General features: G+C 41.7%; 1 protein-coding gene and 1 long non-coding RNA gene across 5 annotated transcripts in view; one reads left to right on the top strand and one right to left on the bottom strand.

Annotated features, from left to right (window-relative positions):
* Window positions 1-22,084, top strand: part of LOC126177135 (glycerol-3-phosphate acyltransferase 1, mitochondrial) — a 406,498-nt gene that overhangs the window by 225,475 nt on the left and 158,939 nt on the right. The window lies entirely within an intron of this gene.
* Window positions 18,648-22,084, bottom strand: part of LOC126177137 (uncharacterized) — a 92,695-nt gene continuing 89,258 nt past the window's right edge. The window contains exon 3 of the long non-coding RNA XR_007535756.1: window positions 18,648-19,220. This is a non-coding gene — a long non-coding RNA (uncharacterized LOC126177137). The remainder of the gene's footprint in view (window positions 19,221-22,084) is intronic.

The raw sequence follows: 22,084 nt of genomic DNA, 5'->3' as shown, positions 1-22,084 counted from the left end.
ATCTTACATTGTCATGGCAAAATATTGACCCTTGCATTGTGTTCTACAGTGATGAGTCAAAACATTAGGATCAACTGTTAATAGCTTGTTTGTCCATCTATGGAATAAAATATATCTCTGATTCTGTGTATCACAGATCCATCAGTTTGTTGATAGGTTTGTGGAGGTATGTGGCATTAGATGTCTATGCACAGGTCATGTAATTCGCATAAATAATTGGCAGCTGATTTGCATACACGGTCATGTTGCCCGATAGCGACACAGATGGGTTCCACAGGTTATACAGGCAAATACGGTTGCTGAGATATCAACAGGAGTTAACTATAATGCTCCTCAAACCACTGTAGCATGGTTCTGGCCCCAAGACATGAATAGTTATACTGCTAAAAGGCAACACTGCCGTTGGGGAAGACATCAAACATGAAGGCTGCAACTGGTTTGCAGCTGTTGGCATGTCTTTGCTTACTACCGCAGATCGCATGCAAGCCCAGGGGAAGGTCTCCCACAGCATAATACTGCTCCCACCAGCCTGCATTCGTGGTGCGCCGCACATTCCGAGCCACTGTTCACCCCAATGACAGCGTTTGTGCAGACGAATGTTGACCTAGTGTAGCAAAAATGTGATTCACCCAAAGAGTCATCATGTTTCCATTGAACAATGGTTGAATCCCTGTGGTCCTGTGCCCACTGCAGTTGTAATTGTAGTTGTCGTTGGGTCAACATATGGACACACAGGTGTGGTCTGCTGTGTTCAACAATGTGTGATGAGCAATGTGCTCTGAAACACTAGTGCGTGCACCAGCACTGTGCTCTAATGGCAGAGATGCCACAGATCACCATCTATCCTACTTTACAGAGCAGACATGCCTTTGAACCCCACATTCTGTGAAGAGTTGTGGACGCCCAACCACTTAGCCCCTAATGGTAGTTTCAGTGTTCTACCCTCTATCTGTATATGCTCACGACATTAGCTTGTGAACATTTGACCAGCTTCACAGTTTTCGAGATATTCGTTCAAAGGCTCTGCACAGTAGTAATCTGCCCTTTGTCAAAGTTGCGTATCTCAGTGGATTTCCCCATTTCCAGTCCATATCTTCCCTTGTCCATGTCTGCTCCCCATATGTACTTTTGTTACTGCAGTGGGTGGTCATAATGTTTTGGCTTATCAGTGTATGTGGTGTTGATCCTTTCCAACATTGCTGTATCATTATCCAAACTCTTGTTGTCACAAGAAAAATGTCAGATAAGCAATGTATGCAAGTGTAAATTATTGTAAAAACACTTTTATTATTTACCACTTATGTATTCATTCCTCAACAGTCATAGTCCAACACTGCAAACTTATAACCAGAAATTATGTTGAGCAATGTATCTCCAAATATTCATCAATATTGAGGGCTGAACATCTCTTCAGAGACTGGGCAAAAAAAAGCACCACCTCTTGCGGCAATAAGTCATGTAACCATTGTAAAATTACATTAAAAAAAAAAATGTCAAAAGGCTGTACTTGCGAGCACTATCTTCATTGCTTAATGGGGCGGCTGAATCATCCTAAAACAACCACTTGCCTCCAGAGCACCAGTTACATTCACATCATGAGACTTCATCCAAGCCAGAGAAAGGTCTAAAAATTCTTGACAAAGAATGTCCATGTAGTTTTGGTTTGCTTCAGAAATGCAAATTGGTCACTAAGGTTCACCAGATCATAAAATACAGTAAGAGGACATCTTGACTTTTGGAGCTTGTTATGCAGCAAACACTTCTTATCAACTAGGTCTCTGTTCTTTATAGGGTTGTAGAATGTTGTTATTTCTGGTTTCTGTTGAGCTCCTGTATCAGTATCAATTTCTGTGTCATTAACGACTTGAAATCACCACTTTGTTAAGCTGTATGTTTAACATATTTGTATCTAGGATATTTATTCTTAAAAGGATTTTATGTTAGTTCATTTGGTTATCAGGTGAATGGTACTATGGTCAAAAAAAGGTGGATGCAGTCTTCAATAATAGTTTTCTGTCATGCATTTCCTTTAGATTGAGGAGGCACATATACAAATGTTTTGTCTTTGAATCCTTCCTGTATTGAGAGGAGAAGTCTTAGACCAGGTAATGTCATCTATGCAAGTGTAATAGTCAACTTGCCTGCTTCTCCAGTATGATTCATCACAAGCTAATTCAGAACTCTTTTTCAGTTGCCTTATTTGGAACTACTGCTTTACAAGATGCAGACTGATAGTTCTGCTCTTTCAGAACATCGTCTTCCTTGCTAGAATTGTAGTCTTCCTCAATCCCAGTCTCTTCCACTCACACTAGAATTCTAGCTTCTTGCCTCTCATCCAAATTGCTTGTAAGATTTAATGAAATCACATGGTTTTTACATGTTTATGCATTATGAAGCAATAATTAGTCATTATAATAAATATATGCAAACAATAAAAGTGGAAAAAATGCTAAGGAATGAAACTATTTTTCAAAAATACTTACGTAATTCATCACATGGATTACAGTAGCACATTGCTGACTCTGTGGAAAGCCTACGACACAACCAGCTCTCGCACAAAACTGAGCAGCTCCACCAACAGTCCACGTCAAAGTTTACAGATGCTCGAAATATTGTCATTACCAGACTTTCAGATCCCCCCCCCCCCCCCCCCAAGTGCCCATACGTAATCTACAAGACGCTTTATCTGCTATTAATTCAGTCTAGTAGACGGCGAAAGTGGAGTAGCTGTCAAGGCCAAATTCTTTTACGCAAATGGTAAGTCCTTGGGACTCAGTCATGCAATAATTTCTCATTATGTCTTTTTCTTTGTGTGGCATGCAGCCAGATGTAGGAAATTATGCAGGGTCAGTGTGCTCTACTTAACTGACGGAAGTGTCCCGAAACTGGAATGAACTTAAATCAGATAGTGACATATGAGTCACAATAACTTGTTTCTCAGAATTATGCTTGATATGAATGTAAACTAAATACTCCAAAGTGTCAGTGCTGATTTTTTTTTTTTTCATAAAAAAAAGATTGAACTGATGCTCCAATGCAATAATCTTTACAAATTCTGTAAGTGATTTCAGGAGAATTAAAATTTATGGCACAGCTTGACTAAAATAGGACTTCTCATGCATCAAAGTAATTTGGTAATGGAAGGGGAGAGAGAGAGAGAGAGAGAGAGAGAGAGAGAGAGAGAGAGAGAGAGAGAGAGAGAGAGAGAGAGAGAGAGTTGAAGGAAACATAACAAAAACATTGAATACACTACAAAAGTAGACTGCTCTAGAGTTGGAAGGTTGCTTGCACAAATGTGTTGCAACTAGTCTCCTTTGCAAATGAACTATGTTTTCCAGACATTCTGCAAATTGTATTACTGTTTGCTTTGTTTAGCGTGACTGATACAAAGCACGAAATTATTCTTAAATCATCCAATTGCAATATGTTAGTTGGAGTTTTCTTATGTTTCTTAATATTTGAAAGTCACCATGTTAGTCTAGCAAGTACAGCGCTGGACCCCAGCCCTAGTGGAGAATTTTCCTCATTCCAGTTCATCCAGGATGGCCTGAGGTCTGTTCAACCTGCACCGGGGATCTCTAGTCAGGGTAAAAGGTGGCTGGGGTGATAGGATTGATTAGCTCCCCTTTCTAGATCTGCGGTTGATTTTTGCTGCTCTCTACCTCCAGTCACTCCAGAAACCTGTTTGTGAGCACCACAGACTTAGCCAAAAGATTTTAAATATTAGTAAAGATAGCCATTATATTGTTGTGCATAAACTAGAAACTACAACTTGGCTGAACACCCGGAAGTACCCCGTTAAAGAATTGTGCTGAGAAATCTGAAGAGATTACATAATTTATGTGGGTAGCTTCACTGTAAATATAGATTATAAATAATAGCACCACCAAAGAACTCTTAGAACTCAGTTAAATTCAATTTGTTGAAATAATTTTGGGGTCATAAAGTATGTTAATAGCAACTGGTATACCTATACACATTGTGGAAAACAGCTCTCATTATAAGTGATGTTGTGAATAAGGCATTCTCCAAATCCTCTCATACTTTTTGTGCAGATGTTCACATTGATTAAGAATATTTGTTAAACTTTAGGTGACAGATTGCCTGATAGACATATTCTACAGTCCAGTACACTTTCGGGGCTGTCCCATCACCTTTATGTTAGAAATGATGAAATACTGAAATTATTTGCTACTAAACTCAATGATTAATTTCTTGTAGTAGAAACGAACATATGAATTAATAATAAACACTCAAGTATAGTTTCCTGCAAATAACATTGTAATAAGTACACAAAAGCTGTCCCGGTACACTTTCTCACAAAACTGAAAAGCGATGTAATGCAGGACTTCATATTTGACAATTTATAACTGTACTTTTTAATGTTTTATTTTAGTTCCGTGTAATATGTGAAGACAATATGTAATCACATTTATCTCACTAATTTAAGCACGAATGCCCTTGCTTTGTATCTTGATTTTTGAATTATTATCTGACCAACACAATTAACAAGTCTATCCATTGTGTATTGGAAACAACATTTCGGCAAATACCTATTTAGGTTGTATATACACTGAAACTGAACATGTTAACAGGGTGCTTCTACTCTTTATTTTCAGCACGTGGGAAGACGGAAGCATCCAACTATCAAAGTTTTTACCATTGCTCAAATTATTAGAAGGGAGGTATGACTGTTTGTAACTGTTGCAGATGCTCACTTGCGTTTACTGTGTTAAAATTTAGTGTAAATTGTTACAGATCACGTTAAAAATTTCATGACACACTACATAGTCATGTGCCATACAATAAAATATCAGGACACATTGTGTATCAAAGCCTAACATAAATTGGGATTAGAGGAGAACTGAAAAATCCATTAGGAGACTGTCACTGTCATATCTGAATAGGTTAAATATTAACAGAAGTGTTGAGATATCGATAGGTACACACAAAAAGAAGAAAAGTTACTAACTTTCAGAGTAATCCTTTTTTGACTTAGAGTGAAAAAAACATGCGCACAGGCGAGTGCGTGCGTTCTCTCTCTCTCTCTCTCTCTCTCTCTCTCTCTCTCACACACACACACACACACACACACACACACAAAACTAAAAAGTGCCAGTGTTGAATTTTGGTAGGTGGTTGAGGTTGTGGTGGGCTTGTGTCACATGTTGTGGTAATATGGGGTCATGAAGTGGGATGGGGTGACAGGATGTAGAAAGGGGATGCTGATGGGCAGAGGGTGTAGTTGACAGTCGGTTACTGGGGATTGAGGCTGAAACGATTACAAGAACAGAGGATGTGTGGTAAGGATAACCCCCATCTGCTGGTAAGGATAACCCCCATCTGCATAGTTCAGAGCAACTGGTGGTGAAGGGTAGGATCCAGATGGCCTGGGTTGTGAAACATCCATTGAAATTGAACATGATGTGCTCAACTGGATGTTGTGTAATGGGGTGGTCAGCTTTGTTCTAGGCAACATTTTGTGAAGCCCATTCGTCCTGGTGGTCAACTGATTGGTAATCCTATCAGTATAAAAAGATGTGCAGTGTTTGTTGCAGAGTTAGTATACATTATAGCTGCTTTCACTGATGCCCTGGCCTGTGATAGAGTATGACAGGACTGTAGTAGGAAGTGCTGGATGAGTGGATTGAGCAGGCCTTGCATGTTGGTCTACCTCAGGGATAGGAACAAATCTTCAGTACAGTCACACTGAACTCGGAGCCAAGACACCCTGTCCTCACGTCTTCACAAACTCAACACTTCTCCCATCCACTCAAACTGGTCTTCCTCTGCCCATTGTTCCACCACCGTGGACACTTGACGTTCACCTCTCTGACGGATCTACCCACATCTCTGTCCACATTAAACGCACTAACCACCAACAGTACCTACATTTCGACAGGTGCCATTCCTTCAACACCAAAAAATACCTCCCGTACAGCTTGGCCACCTGTGAACGATGTGACAAGAACTCCCTAGCCCAATATACAACAGGTTTCACAAAGGGCTTCACAGACAGGCACTACTTTTAAACAGAGCCCACAAACAGATTTCCTGTGCCAAACCGTCACACATCCCCACCCTCCACCACCCCCAGAAATCAGTTGCAAAGGAGCATCTCCCTCATCACCCAGTATCGCCTCCTCCCTCGTCACATAGTATCACCTCAGACTGTAATAACAGAACCTATCTTTTGTCAGTGCTTTGATTATCTCTCATCATGCCCAAAATTGTGGGAAATTCTACTGAATATCATGCCTATCCCACCTAAAGTGGCATTCTGTCACCCACCCAACCTACACAATGTCCTAGCCCATCCATTTACCACTCTCACTCCCAAGCCCCGCCATAGGGATCATACACTGTGGTAGATTGAGCTGCAAGACCTGCCCAGTCCACTTATCCAGCTCTTACTACTCCAGTCCTGTAACAGACTTAGACTACCCCATCAGAGGTTGGGTTACATGTGAAAGTAGCCATGTTATATACCAATTCTGCTGCAAAAAATACGTAGGTTTTTGATGTTGGTATGACTACCAATCAGCTGTTCACCAGTATGAAAGGCCATCACCAAACTATTGCCAAGAACAAAGTTGACCATCTGGTGGCACAACATGCAGCTAAGTGTAATATGCTTAATTTCAGTGGCTGCTTCACGGCCCAGACCATCTGGATTCTACCATTCAGCACCAGCTTCTCTGAACTACAGAGATGGGAAGTAATCTTACAACATGTTCTCTGCTCCCATAATCGTCTTGGCCTCAGTCTCCAGTACTCCACTGTGCCCGCGCTCTCCACCCAACAGCTTTCCCTGCCTCTGTCCTGTCACCCCTTCCCAATTCTTGTCCCACATGACCTGAGGATGTGCCACTCATCACTGGCTCCAACAACATGCCTGCATTGTACACCTGCAACCCCTCCCTCTCCTCATCACTCTCTCACTCTCCAGGCAAACCAGCTGCCTTGCTCCAAGCTGCTTGCAAACCACCCCCAATCGCTCTCCCTGCTTCCCACCTCCCTCTCCTTCTACACACTCCGCCTGACATAAACCCAACCACAACCTAATCCACCTTCCAAAATGCAGCACTGGCTCTGTTTGTCCAGCTGGCACTACTAAGGGCATGTGTCGGCATTGGTGTGTGTGTGTGTGTGTGTCATATATATATATATATATATATATATATATATCACTCTCTAGATTGAAAAAAGATAACTCCGAAAGCTAGTGAGTTTTTTGTCTTTTTGTGTCTGACTATCGATGACTGAACACTTCTGGTTTCCAGGTGAGTTGTCTCCTTTAATCTAAAACTACAGTGCACAACAGAATTAAAGGATAACTTTGTCAAAACCCTGTTATTCCCAACCATTGTATGGTGCAAAAACCATTTAATGGTGCAAAAACCATGGCTCTCTTTGTGATGTCACCCTCAGGCTTGACATTGCTTCAGACAGCAAGGTGCCGACGCATTCGTCTCAACCCCTCTTACCCAAATTTCATCCCTTTTTTGACGCCTCTACAATGGAGGTTAGAACTACAATGCCCAGCATTGAAATTATGTGGTTTTCTTACAAGGTGTTGGGGAATACTTTCCAGACACACTGCTTATAAAAATCAGCATAAAAGGGCCTCGGGATGGCATAAAGTTCTTCAATGGAACCAGCCTTTTCATGTGTCATTGATACCCATGCAATTGACAATCAAAAATGACAGTCAACAGTGTGATGGGCAGTAGGAAGACATTCTTGACAAACTTTGATGCTGCTGATACCCTTGGACGTTTCCACCCTTCTGTAAGGGCATTGTGGGGCTGCATTCCCACTAAATGTGATCTGACCACTTTGGATCACAGCACAACTGTAGTTTTTGCTCTCATTCACAGGTTGGAACCAATAAGGTCCATTCAAAACCATTCAATGAAATTCGAACATGATCCGTAGCAGGAAAGGGTATGTATGCATTTTCATCCCTCATATTTCGCATCCTCCGGTGGAGTGATCACGGGTGGGGGGCAGTGACACACATGTGAATAGCACATAAAACAGTAAAGGATAACAACTTGGCAAAATCCTCAGTGGCACCTGCCCGTCTTTACTGATAATTTTAAAAATGCTTGTGTACAGAAACAACCAGTAAGGTAGTCAGAGGCATCTACAGGTAGGCAGCTCATTGACACCATTGCAAATCCAGTTGCCTGCTTACAAGCACCTCAGACTACTTTTCAGGTTATTTCTGTACACATTCATTTTTAAAATTCCAGTGATGGTGGTGAGGTCCCACTGAGGGTTTTCCTAAACTGGAAGGAAGGGGGGGGGGGGGGGGGGATGATTAGAGGACCCTTTGCCATTTTATTTGTGCATATGTTCATGTCTCATTCCTGCCCTGATCATGTCACAGGGGGACACAAAATACGAGGGATGTAAAATTGTAAGAACTCTTTGCTGCTTTGGATCATGTTCAAGTTTTGTAAAATGGTTTTGACCAGCCCCTAGTGGTTTCAACGTGTACACGAGAGCAAAAATTGTTATGTGCAGAAAAAGGGTCAGATCATGTTTAATGGGAATGGAGTCTCACAGTGTCCTTAGAGAAGAGTGGAAACATATGAGGGTGTAAGCAGTATCAAAGATTGTTACTTTCTGGCAGATTAAAGCTGCGTGCTGGACTGAGACTTGAATTGGGACATCTGTCATATGCAGGCAAGTGCTCTACCAAATGAGCTACCCAAGCATGAGTCATGATCCGTCCTCACAGACTTACTTCCACCAGTACCTTTTCTCTTCCATCAGTACCTTTTCTCTTCCAAAATTCACAAAGTTCTCCTGTGAGCCTTGTGGGTCTCGTACTCATGGAAGAAAGGATATTGCGGAGACGTGGCATAGCCACAGACTGGAGAATGTATCCAGATTGACATTGTCACTGTGTAATGGTGTGTCCATTGAAAAGAAATTTTCTGGCAGATTAAAACTGTGTTCCAGACTCAAACGCAGGACTTTTGCCTTTCGGAGGTAAGTGTTCTACCAAGTGAGCTACCTAAGCATGACTCATGACCCGTCCTCGCAACCTCAATTCCACCAGATTTTATTAAGACCATTTTCCTGTTATCCATCACACTGTCGTTTTCAGGCGCAAAACGTGTGGAATCAACTTCCCTGGGAATGAGGTGGTTTTGTTGATGCCCTTTATCTCACCCCATGAGGCCTTTTCATGCTGATTATGAGTGTTGGTGTGTCTGGAAAGTTTTGCTTGACCACTTATAAGAAAGCCACGTGATTTCAACACTGGGCATAGTGATTATAACCTGCAACACAGAAGCATTGAGAGGAGTGAAATGTGGGTAAATGGGGGTATGATGACTTTCCCATCTTGTGACATCTCCACGGTGGCATTGGGGAGAATTATGATGAAGTTTGGTGCCAATGTGATGTCATTAACCCATCTTACAAGTCACATGAACTTCTGAGCTGCGGTCTTGTTAACATCTTGCTGTTTGAAGCATTGTTGAGCCCGAGGGTGGTATTGCAGGGCACCTTGTTTTTGCGCCATTAGAAAGGAAGGTTGTACATGTTACTGGTCAAACTCATTCATCCCGTTACCGATAGGATAAAACAGTTAAGCCTAGGCCGAATTTGTTTATCCTAGTTAGAATTTACGTGGTTTAGGATAAACTGGTACATCCTAGTCTGAACTAATTTCACCTAGTTTGTAACTTCTATAAGCTTTTCAAAGGAAACTGAATAAAGGATTAGAAATAAAATAGTAAATATGATTCATTAAAGTTGTTTATTAACTAATCAGTAATTTCACATCTATCACTAGATCAACTTACGTAGGTACATCCACAGAAATCACCTTATCTGCAATTTGCTTATTTACTTATTTTTGCAAGGTTTACTTTGGTGTCACTTAGAATTGCAGAGTACTTTGTTTTTCTTATAATTGTATTCGTGTGTTGTACAGTTTTTCATGCAACTGCATTTCCCGAAGCCTCGCCCTGATCCGACAGAATGTTTTTGGCTGCAGTCCCAAGATATTTCAGTATCCTGGATAATATCTCACACATCTAAAAACTTCTGAATGCAGACGTTGAAATCAGTTCTAAAAACAATAAAAAAGAAGTTAAAACAAATTTTTTTTTACTATTGTATTACAAAAAATTATGGAAAATTTTAATAAAATCATACCTGCAATAATGTTTTTGAAATACACCATGTTTGGTGCCAACTTAGTAGAGGCCCTCAACAGTCTTTTGTAGTATTACTCCAATTATGTTTTGAAGGTCACCTCTGCCTTTAATCTACATCTGGAATAGGTATTGTTACATTGTCTCCAATGTCAGCTGGTGGATGGGATTTGTCAGAGGAAGCTTTCCTTCTTTTAGCTTCTTCTTCTTCTCCTGTCTCTCTCTCTCTCTCTCTCTCTCTCTCTCTCTCTCTCTCTCTGTCACAATTTTTCTAGCATTTTGAATGTTATTTGTGTCAATTTTCACAATGTTATCATCATCACTGTCTTCGTACTGATCAGTATTGCTGTCACCTTTGATTGCCTTCTTTAGGTCATCTTCATCCTGAATATAATTTATGATTTCTTGAGGCAACGAGGAAGTGGAAAGTCCCACTCTGGGTTCCATTCCGAATAATGCTTTGTAAGGTGATTGTTTTTAGCCAAAGCTCGATTTTTCATTAATTAGACGTATCTTAATCCTTCCGACCACTTTGTCGAATTGTTGTCCTTTAACCAAGGACTTATCATATTTTCAATGTCTTGGTTGGCACGTTCAACAGAATCCTGACTTTGGCTGTGCCTTGGTTTTCCATGCACAATTTTCAGTTCTGACTAAAGATTTTTGAGTTCACTTATAACGTTATTGTCAAATGATAAGCCACTTCTTCAGCCCTCTTTGATGTTAACACACGAAGGAGAACAAATTTTGTGAGATGGTCTTGGTAAACTAGAATGAATTTTAAATTCCCGTCTGGTTGTGTTTGGAAATCAATCAAATCGACTTGGCATCTACTATTCATTTCCAAATGGAGTATTGGCTTTGAAACTAGCCCTCTTTTCTTTTTTGTCTTGTTTTGTTGACAAACATCACACATTGATAAAATGGAGGCATATCATTCCCTTTGTGATACTGGCATATTTTTTTGATGTCTCGGCTAACATCCTGTCGCGACCACCATGACCCCAGCTATATGAGCTGTGTCAATCACATCATAAAGTCCATCAGATCCTGTCGCGACCACCATGACCCCAGCTACGTGAGCTGTGTCAATCACATCTTAGTCCATCAGCTGGAACAAAGTATGTTAATTCCCCTCACACCGTGCAATGAGATTTTTCACATCACCAATTTTCAAAACAGCAAATCGTTTCAAGTCTCTCTCTCTCTCTCTCTCTCTTTTTAATGATGTTCTTTTTTCCAACTTTTCTGCATCTTCTACTTGTTTAACCAAATTCGCATATTCGTCTACTGATAACACATTATAATGAGAAGACTTTTTGTTTTCACTCTGCAAAATTTCCTCCAGAATCTTTTCTCTCCACAGCTTTTGATTGGCTTGTCTACTACATGAAGGCTCATCCATGATGAAACGCCTCACAATAATTATACTAGGATTATAATAAAATCTTTTAAATGCAACCAGCAACTTAACACACACTTTCGTTGATGCAAAATACCGTTCAAAACAAAGAACAGTGCGACCGAAGAGCGGTTGTGAGGGGCGAGCCAGAGATGATTCGGGGATTCCTCGTTCATACAAGCAGCGACGTGGGTTCCGACTAGGCAAAATTAGTTCAGACTAGAACATACCAGTTTATCCTAAAGCATGTAAATTTTAACTAGTATAAACCAATTTGACCTAGGCTAATCTGTTTTATCCTATCGGTAACAGGATGAACTAGTTCAACCTAGGCGAAACTAGTTTGGCTGGTTACATATACACTTTTGAGCCAAATTTCAAACTTATACGTCGCAATGGTGGGAATTGCAGGGTTTGAAAAGAGGTCCTTTAATTCTGTTGCACAGTGTATTTACATTTTACCAGAACTTCCCTGCAGCATTAAATATTAATATAAATATGAAAGCTTTACAGAACTGTGTTGAAGCATGGTAGGCAAACATTCTGTAAAGACACGCTGTGCATGAACTCTGAATTAGTGATGGCAGAGAAAACAGAATCACAAAAACAAAGTAACTGTTGTGACTAGCCGATCATTCAAAGCGCCGCCGCGCAATTACGCGCGTCATCTATGTGCGGCGCTGTCTGCCAGCCATGCAGCAGCTGCGCCACCTAAGCAGCCAGCCGAGCAGCGGCCGCTAGACTGGGACTCGGTGCTCATTCGAATGCTAACGTGTACACATGTCTTGCTTGTCAGCTTACTCTGTGACTTACATGAGTTGTGTCGTTCTGAAATAAATGTGTTAAACTTGACGTTATAACAATTGGCGACGAGGTAGTGGATTTTTCCTTTTCACCATTGATCCACAGGTTTCCATGGCTACTGTCGAGCAACTATTGCAAAATCTCCTTGAACAGCAAACGCTTCTAACAGCGGTGATTCACGATTTCGTCGCGACGTCAAATGCGAGGCGTTTCTCGTCGTTGGCTATACCTCCTTACGACGAGACGGCGGAAGACTGGTCTGATTATGAAAAACGTCTTAGACAGCACTTCTTGGCATTTCATGCCACGGACGAACAACCATGTAAGTCTCTGTTCCTTTACTGGATTTCACCTCAAATGTATCGGTTGTTGTTGCAATTGGCTCCTTTGAAGGATCCTGCGTCTTTGCCCTTTGCTGAAATGTGCTCACTTCTGTCTGTCTACTTTCAAAAGCAAACGCATGTGGTAGCCTCTCATGTTGCCTTTTATCGTTGTCAAAAACAGCCACATCAATCCTATCGCGCTTGGGCTGCTGAACTTCACGGCCTCAGTCGAACGTGTCAATTTGTTACTGACGTTCACAAAGACTCCTATGCCGATTCTATGGTACGGGATGCTATTATCCGGTCGGCACCCGACAAAGAAGTTTGGCAACGTGCCCTTCAGTTGGCGAATCCAACTCTAGATGAAGTTCTCTCCATTGCGCAGTCTTTTGAAATTTCTCGCGCCGCTGGGGCGCAAATAGAGGCGTGGGGTGATGTCGGGGAAATACAACCTCTGTGCGCTGTTGACGACGCGTGCGGCGCGTCCCCACTGGCCGACGTGGCCGCAATGCGCTCCCATACGCAGCCTCGGCCTAGCCGTAAACAACGCGCTAAGAAACTGCAGCAAAACCCCCGGCAACTTCCTTCATGTCCGCGGTGTTTCACGAAACATTCACTTGAGGATTGTCCCCAATGTTGGGCTGTGTGTCACAATTGCAAAAAGAAAGGTCATGTGTCTTCCGTTTGCAAATCCTTTCGCATACATGATGTTCATGAACATGACGCTGATTCTGATTCTGTGTTGTCTGTCAATTGCACTTCTTCCCTTTCAGGGAAGTTGTTCCTCAGTCCAAATCCTTGGTCGAGATGTTCGCATGCAAGTGGATACCGATTCTGCTGCCACTATAATTAATTCTCAGACGTATCTTCAGTTGGGTTCTCCACTCCTGTCACCTGTCACTCGGCAATTATGGATGTACAATAAACAGAAGATTTCTCTCTTGGGACAGTTTAATGCTGTGAGGTATCTTACAAATCCGTCATTCGCTCTGTTCCCATATTTGTGGTCGACCAGAGCAACGCAGAAAATCTTTTTGGTTTCGATGCCTTTCGCGTTTTTGGGTTCTCCGTAGATGACTCTGTCAATATTGTCTCTGATGCTATTCGTTATGCTCAACTGGATTCCTTCTCGACGACATTTTCATCCCTTTTTTCTCCTGGGTTACACTGCTCGGCCTAAGTTTTTTCGGGCTCGGCCCATTCCTGTTGCCCTTCGTGATTGGGTAAAATGGGAGTTGGATTGTCTCACTACTTCAGGGGTCTTGCTTCCTGTCACTTCCAGTGAGTGGTCCTCTCCTGTCGTTATCGTTGCGATGCCAAATGGTGATATTCGTCTCTGTGGCGATTTCAAAGCCACTGTAAATGCTCAATGCCTCATCGACACTTACCCTATGCCCCGTCCTGAAGAACTGTTCACTAAACTTGCTGGAGGCCAGTATTTTTCTAAAATTGACCTGTCAGAAGCTTATCATCAACTTACTCTCGACACTGCTTCCCAGCAGTTTCTGGTCCTTAACACGCCTTTCGGCCTCTATCAATACCAACGCTTGCCATTCGGGGTTGCTAGCGCCCCTGCTCTTTTTCAGTGATTCTTGGACCAATTATTGCTCCCTGTCCCTGGGTGTATCAATTACATGGACGACATTGTTGTCACTGGCTCCACCACTGAAGAATATCTTCAAAATCTCCGCACACTTTTTCATATCTTACAGACTGCCGGTCCTAAGTGTAATCTTCAGAAATCACAATTTTTTCAGGCATCTATCACGTGCTTGGGGTTTAAACTGTCTCGGGATGGTATTCGTCCGCTTCAGCAAACTGTCGCTGCGATCCATGCCCTTCCTCGCCCTACCTCTGTTAAGGAACTGCAGGCCTTCTTGGGGAAAATAGCATACTATCACAAGTTTTTACCGTCTGCGGCTTCGGTGGCTCAGCCGTTGCATCGCCTGTTGCATAAAAACGTGCCTATTCACTGGTCCGCGTCATGCAAAGCGGCTTTCCAGAAATTGAAGACTATGCTGAAACAGTCCCCGTGCCTAGCTACTTATTGACCTGGCCAACATCTTGTTCTTGCCACAGACGCCTCTCAATACGGGGTCGGTGCAGTCCTTGTGCACTGTTCTTCTGACGGTTCGGAACAACCCATTGCTTATGCCTCCAAAACGCTCACGGATGCCCAACAAAAGTATTCTCAAATTGAGAAAGAAGCTTTGGCCATTATTTATGCTCTTCATAAGTTTGGTGTTTTTCTCTATGGCTCAAAATTTCATCTTGTTACGGATCACAAACCACTTGTTTCCTTGTTTCATCCATCAACGTCACTTCCCGACAAGGCTGCACACCGCCTCCAGTGTTGGGCTCTTTACTTGTCTCGTTTCAATTATGAGATTCATTTCCGGCCAATGGCTCAACATGCAAATGCTGATGCTCTGTCTCGCCTTCCCATGGGTCCTGATCAGGCATTCTATAGGGACAAACTTTTGTGTTTCCACCTGGATGTTGCCGAGCAGCGGGTTGTGGACGGGTTCCCCATCACTGGGGACAGGCTGACGGCTGCTACGGGTTCTGACCCTACCCTCTCCCGGGTTTTAAGCTGTATTCAGAAGGGTTGGCCAGATCGCCCGTCCGCTAAGACTTCTGATCCGTTGCGGAACTACTACGCCTTGCGCTACCGCCTCAGGCTAGGGATGGTGTTATCCTCCTCTCCACTGACAATGCTTCGCTGCGTATTGTGGTACCTGCGTCTTTGCATGCTTCGGTCTTGCGCCTCCTTCACCAAGGGCACTGGGGTGTGTGTCGCACAAAATCTATGGCGCGCCGTAATGTGTGCTGGCCTGGCATCGACTCTGAAATAGCACACATGGTTGCTGCCTGCGGCCCTTGTGCGTCACAGGCCGCTGCCCCGAAGTCATCTTTGTCACTGTTGCCTTTGCCTGAGAAGCCCTGGGAGCGCATTCATGCTGACTCTGCGGGACCCTTTTTAGGTACTTATTGGCTCCTCGTAATTGACGCCTACTCTAACTTTCCTTTCATTGTCCGTTGCACGTCGCCTACCACCGCGGCAACCACCAGTGCTCTCGCCCGCATTTTTTCTTTGGAAGGCCTCCCCTCTAATCTTGTTACTGATAATGGTCCGCAATTTGCGTCTTCCGAATTTGCGGATTTTTGTGCTCCTTACGGTGTTATGCATGTCACGGCCCCGCCTTTCCATCCACAATCCAACGGTGAGGCTGAACAACTGGTCCGCACATTTAAGGCTCAGATGCGGAAACTTCTGACTTCTTCTTCTTCTGCTGCTGCTGCTGCTGCTGCTGATGTGCTTCTCCAGTTTCTGGCGTCTTACCCTTTCACCCCCATGGGCGACCACAGCCTGGCTGAGCTCTTACATGGCCGACAGCCCCGCACGCTACTTCATCTTCTGCGGCCTTCCACCTCACAGCCGCGGGTGCCTTCACTTGGGCGGTTCACCGCCGACGACCTCATCTGGGTATGGGGATATGGCAGGCGGCTAAAATGGAGCCCGGGCCACATCTTACGACACCATGGCAGACGCCTGTATGAAATCCAGACGGACACGGGTGTTGCAGTGCGTCATTCGGACCAGCTTCGGCCTTGTGTGCCAGCAACGCCTGTTCCGAATGCTGCTACACCACCTTTGGCTCTACCTGATGCTCGGGATCTTGGCATCTCTCAATACTCACAACGCAGCCCTCTCACAGTCATCGCGATGCCAGCACAAGAATGGACGCCACCAGGAGACCTGCCCATGCAGGAACCGGATGACCATCTCTGTCAGAGCAAATCTACTCGCCGCCTCCTCCAACGGACGGCGACACATCTCCTATGTCTCCTGTCATATCAACTGGCCTTGCCGCAACGGGCAGATTGGTACATGGGGCCCCAGCAAATTCGACCCCTACGTCTCCTATCATTTCGACCCGTTATCATCGGGGACACTTCCGTTCGTACGGGAAGCCTCCTCCTTGAGACTTTACGGCAAGTCAAACAACGCCTATGGACGTTAGCCATCTCCAGGACACCTCCATCAAGACCAGTGCAACAATTTCAAAGGGGGGGAAAGTGTTGTAACTCGCCGATCATTCAAAGTGCCGCCGTGCAATTACGCGTGTCCTCTACGTGCGGCGCTGTCTGCCAGCCATGCAGTAGCTGCGCCACCTAAGCGGCCAGCCGAGCAGCGGCCGCTAGACTGGGACTCAGTGCTCATTCGAATGCTAACGTGTACACATGTCTTGCTTGTCAGCTTACTCTGTGACTTGTATGTGTTGTGTCGTTCTGAAATATATGTGTTAAACTTGACGTTATAACAGTAACGTGATGCAGATTATCTCTTACCATAATTTGGGAATATTTGTCAACCTTTTGGAGTTTGCAAAATGTGTACAGCAAAATTACATGCTCGAGATATACTCAAGTAAGCGGTGTATTTGCCATCGGCAGAGTTAGTTTTTGAAAATGCTATTAAAGAGATTGCAAAAATGTTACATTGCTAAAAAGCACTGTTTCTTCTAGGTATAACAGATTTTCTGATAGGTTATTAAAATCTTGTATTACTGTGATAGGATAACCCTTTTCCCTCCATTCTCAAAAAGATATTTCATACATTTTTACAAAAGTAACTTACAATAGCATTTTATCCAATTTTCCTATATCTCAGGTCTGGATTCGAAGAAGGGACGATTGTAGGTATGTCTGTCTGTAGGCCCTTCTGTCATTAGTTAAGATACAAGACTGCTATTTGGAAAGACAGTGGCTCATATTGCTGATTACCCAAATATTTTTGTCACTTAAATCATTTAAGACAAATGCTGGGGTGCCTTTTGTTGTAAAAGACAGCGTTGATTTTCTTCCCCTTTCTTTCCCAATCTGAACATCTGCTCCATCTCTGATAATATTATTGTTGATGAAATGTTGAATCCCAATCTTCTGACCTTCCTTTCTGTCTTTGTGAGTAGTTTTGTGTACAAGCAAGTAGTGATACATTACTCTGGAGAGAGCTAATTTAACTCTAATTCCAATTTATAGAATGAGCAAACGTCTGGTATTGCTTTTCTTGGATGAGACTTCTACGTCTGTCAAGTTGTTGACTACTAGCAGTTGCAGGGCCATATGACAGCCACTTATGAATGTTTGAGAAACTTTGTAGTTTTCATTACCCTCTGTTTCAGCAGTTGGGCTGTCTTAACTTGATATTTAAATGTAATATTATGAAAAGGATATATTACAGAGTGGCCAGAAACAGTCTGTAAAGCTTGTAAGGGTGATCCAAAGTAGGCTGTGCTGAGAAAAAATTAAGAAAAAATTCGGTACGTTGCATTGTTTCTGAGTTAATGAGCACTGAAGTGAGAGCCATCAGACTGTTGCGTGCGCAAATTGGAGTGTTCCATTGCTCTCATAGCTTAATCTTGGCTTGGATTCGATCCTTATTACTGTCCCATGTCCAAATTTTGTATCACTCTCTTGTTCAGTTTTAGGAAACTATTGAAGCACACATTTGATGAGTACTTCAATGCTAATTAACTCCGAAATGGTGCGACACATTGAATTTTTTTTATTAACAATTATTCCTCAGCACAGCTTACCCTGCAATGACGGTACAAGCTTTTCAGACTGTTTCTGACCACTTATATTCTCCTTTTTCCATCCTGGATTTCCCATTGTTTTTTTAAATATCTTATAGATTTGTATTCTTATATATGCATAACAGAGCTCACAAATGGTTTGACTGTTTTAATATCCAGTCACGGTTCATATGTTTGCAATTTGTTCTATTTACTATCACAACATGTTTGAGTAGAACTGCCAAAGTAAATGATTCCCACTCTTCATCACCCAAAGATGCAAAGGTACTCTTTTGGGTACAGAGCTATATTTCCCTTCCACATTCCAAGAATGATATCTTATAATTCAATAGTAGCTGCAATGTATTTTATTCATCTTCCTTCGGCACACTTTAGTGGAGTTCATCAAACAGTACTTTTATTACATATAAAACTATATGGGAATGATCATATTTGTTGTATCCTGCCTACTCGTCAAATATGAGGTGCCTAGGAAATCTGCTTCTTCGATCGATAGACAACAATTCAAGTAAATCGTATTAATGAATCTGATTTACAGAAAATAAATGACATTACTTAATTTTGAGAAATTTACAATGATGTATCACAAGCAAAGGGCGACGTGCAACATAAGCAATCTGTTCAGTATATACAATTCATTATACAAGAGAAGAAATACATTTCCTAAGTCACTGCTATACATGTGCCTATTATTGATGCCAGTAAAAGTTGGTGAACTGGCTAGTCTTCAAATGGGCCATGGCCAGGCGGTGTGGCACTTATGTACTCTTCGTGTTGAGGGCGCTGCCATTGGGTTGTCATCCTAGAGGGGTCAGTCCGTGTGCAGTTGGCTGACGTCTTCTTCACAGCCCACTCTGCTCTAACGTTCCCGACTGGCGTGCCGGCACTTGATTGTATGCCGGAACAATATTACCTAAAATGCAAACGTCTTGAGAGACAAAATATCAGCACTGTCATCATATGCTGGACATCGAATACACTCTTTACCTATACTATATTTTTAATTTAATGATTTAATAATTGATGTACATAACCTGGATTCTGGCCCAAGATGCTGGAGTTGGCACTCATGTGTGCATGAGGTTTGCTTGCTTGTGTGTATGTGAGGTGTGTGTCTCTCTTTTATTGATTAAGGATTTTATGTAAGTGTCTTTTAATTGTGCCTGTCTGCAACTTAATGTCTTCTTTACAGTAGGTAGCAATCTGTCTTTTCCTACATTGTTGATTAACCTGGATCTCTCCCAGACAGCTAGATTTTGTAGTATAGTTATCACATGATGATGAACTGCACTTGAAACTAGTTACAGTAAGATAAATAAATTGCAGCTACTGTGGAGTAAAGTCTTATTTAATTATTATAGGTGGCATACCTAATGTACAGAAATTATTCGTTACACTATTGCTGTCCCTCTTTATAATCTACAGAAAAATTATAATGCAAAGAGTAAATATCGCTGAACCTGAACATTTTGCCCTGCTCATGGATTACTGTCGGATCGTGTTTCGTTTATGTTGTCGAGAACTAAACATATTGTATTGTGAATTTAAAAAGAAATTGAAGGAAATTGCATTTAAGAAAACTGCTTATAATTCTTGAAAAATATTAGGAACAATTTCTTGAGTCAGTCTCTCTCTCTCTCTCTCTCTCTTTCTCTCTCTCTCTCTCTCTCTCTCTCTCTCTCTCTCTCTCTCTCTCTCTCTCTTATGATTAATTATAGTATCTTTCTCATGTGCAAAAATTACCAACTCTGCTTTCTGCCTGTTAAGTGGAATATCATTTACATGTATAAAGATAAAAGTGGACTGAAAATTGAACACTGTAATTCTCTATATGTGTTTTTTCCCCCGCCAGTAAAATATCCTCTTTCAATCACTGTTGAATTATATAGTACTCCATTAGCATTCCTTTTGTTAAATGTGATCTAAACTATTTTTTTGCAATACCAGTATTTGCATAAAATTTAAATGTTTTCTAAGTGAATACCATGACCTATACAATCAAATGCTTAGGATACATCCCCCCCACCCTTCACCCCCAAAAAAACTGGTGAAATTTTCTTCACTTCACAATTTTCAGCATGACAGGCCATGGTTGATATGTAAAGCTGTCCCGTTAGGTTTCATATCTTGCTGCAGGTGATGAAACGTCAGGAAAAAGTTTTACATATCAGCCATGGCCTGTGAGCCTGGATGTTTTAACTTAAGTTAATACCAGCTTTGGAAGCCTAGATTGTATAACTTTGGAAGCCTACATTGTATAAAGGTGAAGTTTTTATTTGAGGGTTTGTAATTATTTGGGAAGTAACTGTACAATTGGCATTCTCATTTGAGCAAAAAATTCTTGCGGAACAATGGTGTACTAAGCACATTTTTTCCTTAAATGTGACACTTCTCTTGTAGTTATCAAAAAATCATTTCTTTACAGTTTGTGGCTTCAAAACTACAAGAAAAGTATAATTCTTTTAATTGCTGCATAGGTTCTGCATGATAACCTTGTCTCCATTAATTTTATTATTAATTAATAGATGGGTTTAAGTAAGGTACCCTGTCAGTTAAATTTCTAATACCGATTCATTACTATGATCGGAAAATGGGGATTTCATACACCTCAAAGGATGATAACGGACGATTTTTGTAACTTTCATTCGTGTAGCTGAATGTTAAATGTTTTGGTTAAATGGGTGATCTGAAATATTTCTTCAGTATATAATTTTGCGATAATCATCCAAATAGCTGAGGATAACAAAGTGCTTGCTTCTGGGGTAGCTGATAGCTCAATTTAAATTGCCTTTGGGAGCAGTGATCCCATCATAGAAATAGCCTATACACATGTGTGGTTGGTTCCCAGTGAAATAGAAGTACCATACCTGCCCCAACCCAGTGTTGGTTGGATAAAAGGAACCAGACGGGAAGGAAGGAGTGAGAAGGCATATTTTTGTGATCGTTTTAGGCAGCTTCTATGGTAAAATCACTGTAAAAAATGCCTGGTCTTTTGTGGTACATTAAAATCAGTAAAAATGCATAGATTGGTCCGTTGCTGTAGGTAAAACCTGCGCAATTAATTCTTGTGCAACTTGTCATTTATTTGTCCTATGGTAAAGTGATTGTTAATGTTTTGCAAATACCCGACAATGAAGGACACAGAAAGCAGGGCAAAGCAGAAAGTAATTTGAAAACTGAGTAGTAATGATAACTAAAACGACAAGAGTGTCTACTTCTTAACACAAAATTTAGTACAGCATTGTGTGGGTATTGAAAAAGATTTCAACAAATGAGACCCATGGTATCTGGTATGTTCAAATGTCTTTCAATCTGAACATAAAATAGTACAGCTGTTGAAAGTGACTTATCATAGATTCAGTGGAAGTAAGTTGAACTGCAGCGTGTCAGGTGAAGGTTGCAAGATTACATGACCTTATTAGTAATGTCTTCCTGTTGTTCAAAAGTGAAACTTCTTGAAGGAGATGACTGTACAATGATCAGGTTGAACTTTTGATGGTAATTATAATAAACTTCCCATCACCCTTTATATATGATACAAAAATCATGGAACAAAGCCATCACAGACACAGTACTTCTTACATTAGTACTTACTGACTGTAATTTTTGCTCTTAATTCTGTGCATGAATTTTACATGCTTCAAATTGTTCATCTAGTCAAACACAAAATAAAATTGAACCCATATTAATTCTATCTTGATGAAATATGGCATGCAATGAAGTTTTTACTACCACAGAAAAGCTTAAAGTCTTTCCTCAAACCGGTTTTGAAGGAGC

This window comes from Schistocerca cancellata, chromosome 3 (genome assembly GCF_023864275.1).
Source record: "Schistocerca cancellata isolate TAMUIC-IGC-003103 chromosome 3, iqSchCanc2.1, whole genome shotgun sequence".
Lineage (NCBI taxonomy): Eukaryota > Metazoa > Arthropoda > Insecta > Orthoptera > Acrididae > Schistocerca > Schistocerca cancellata.
Note: the sequence above shows the minus strand (reverse complement) of the source record. Positions and strands in the feature narration are given on the sequence as shown.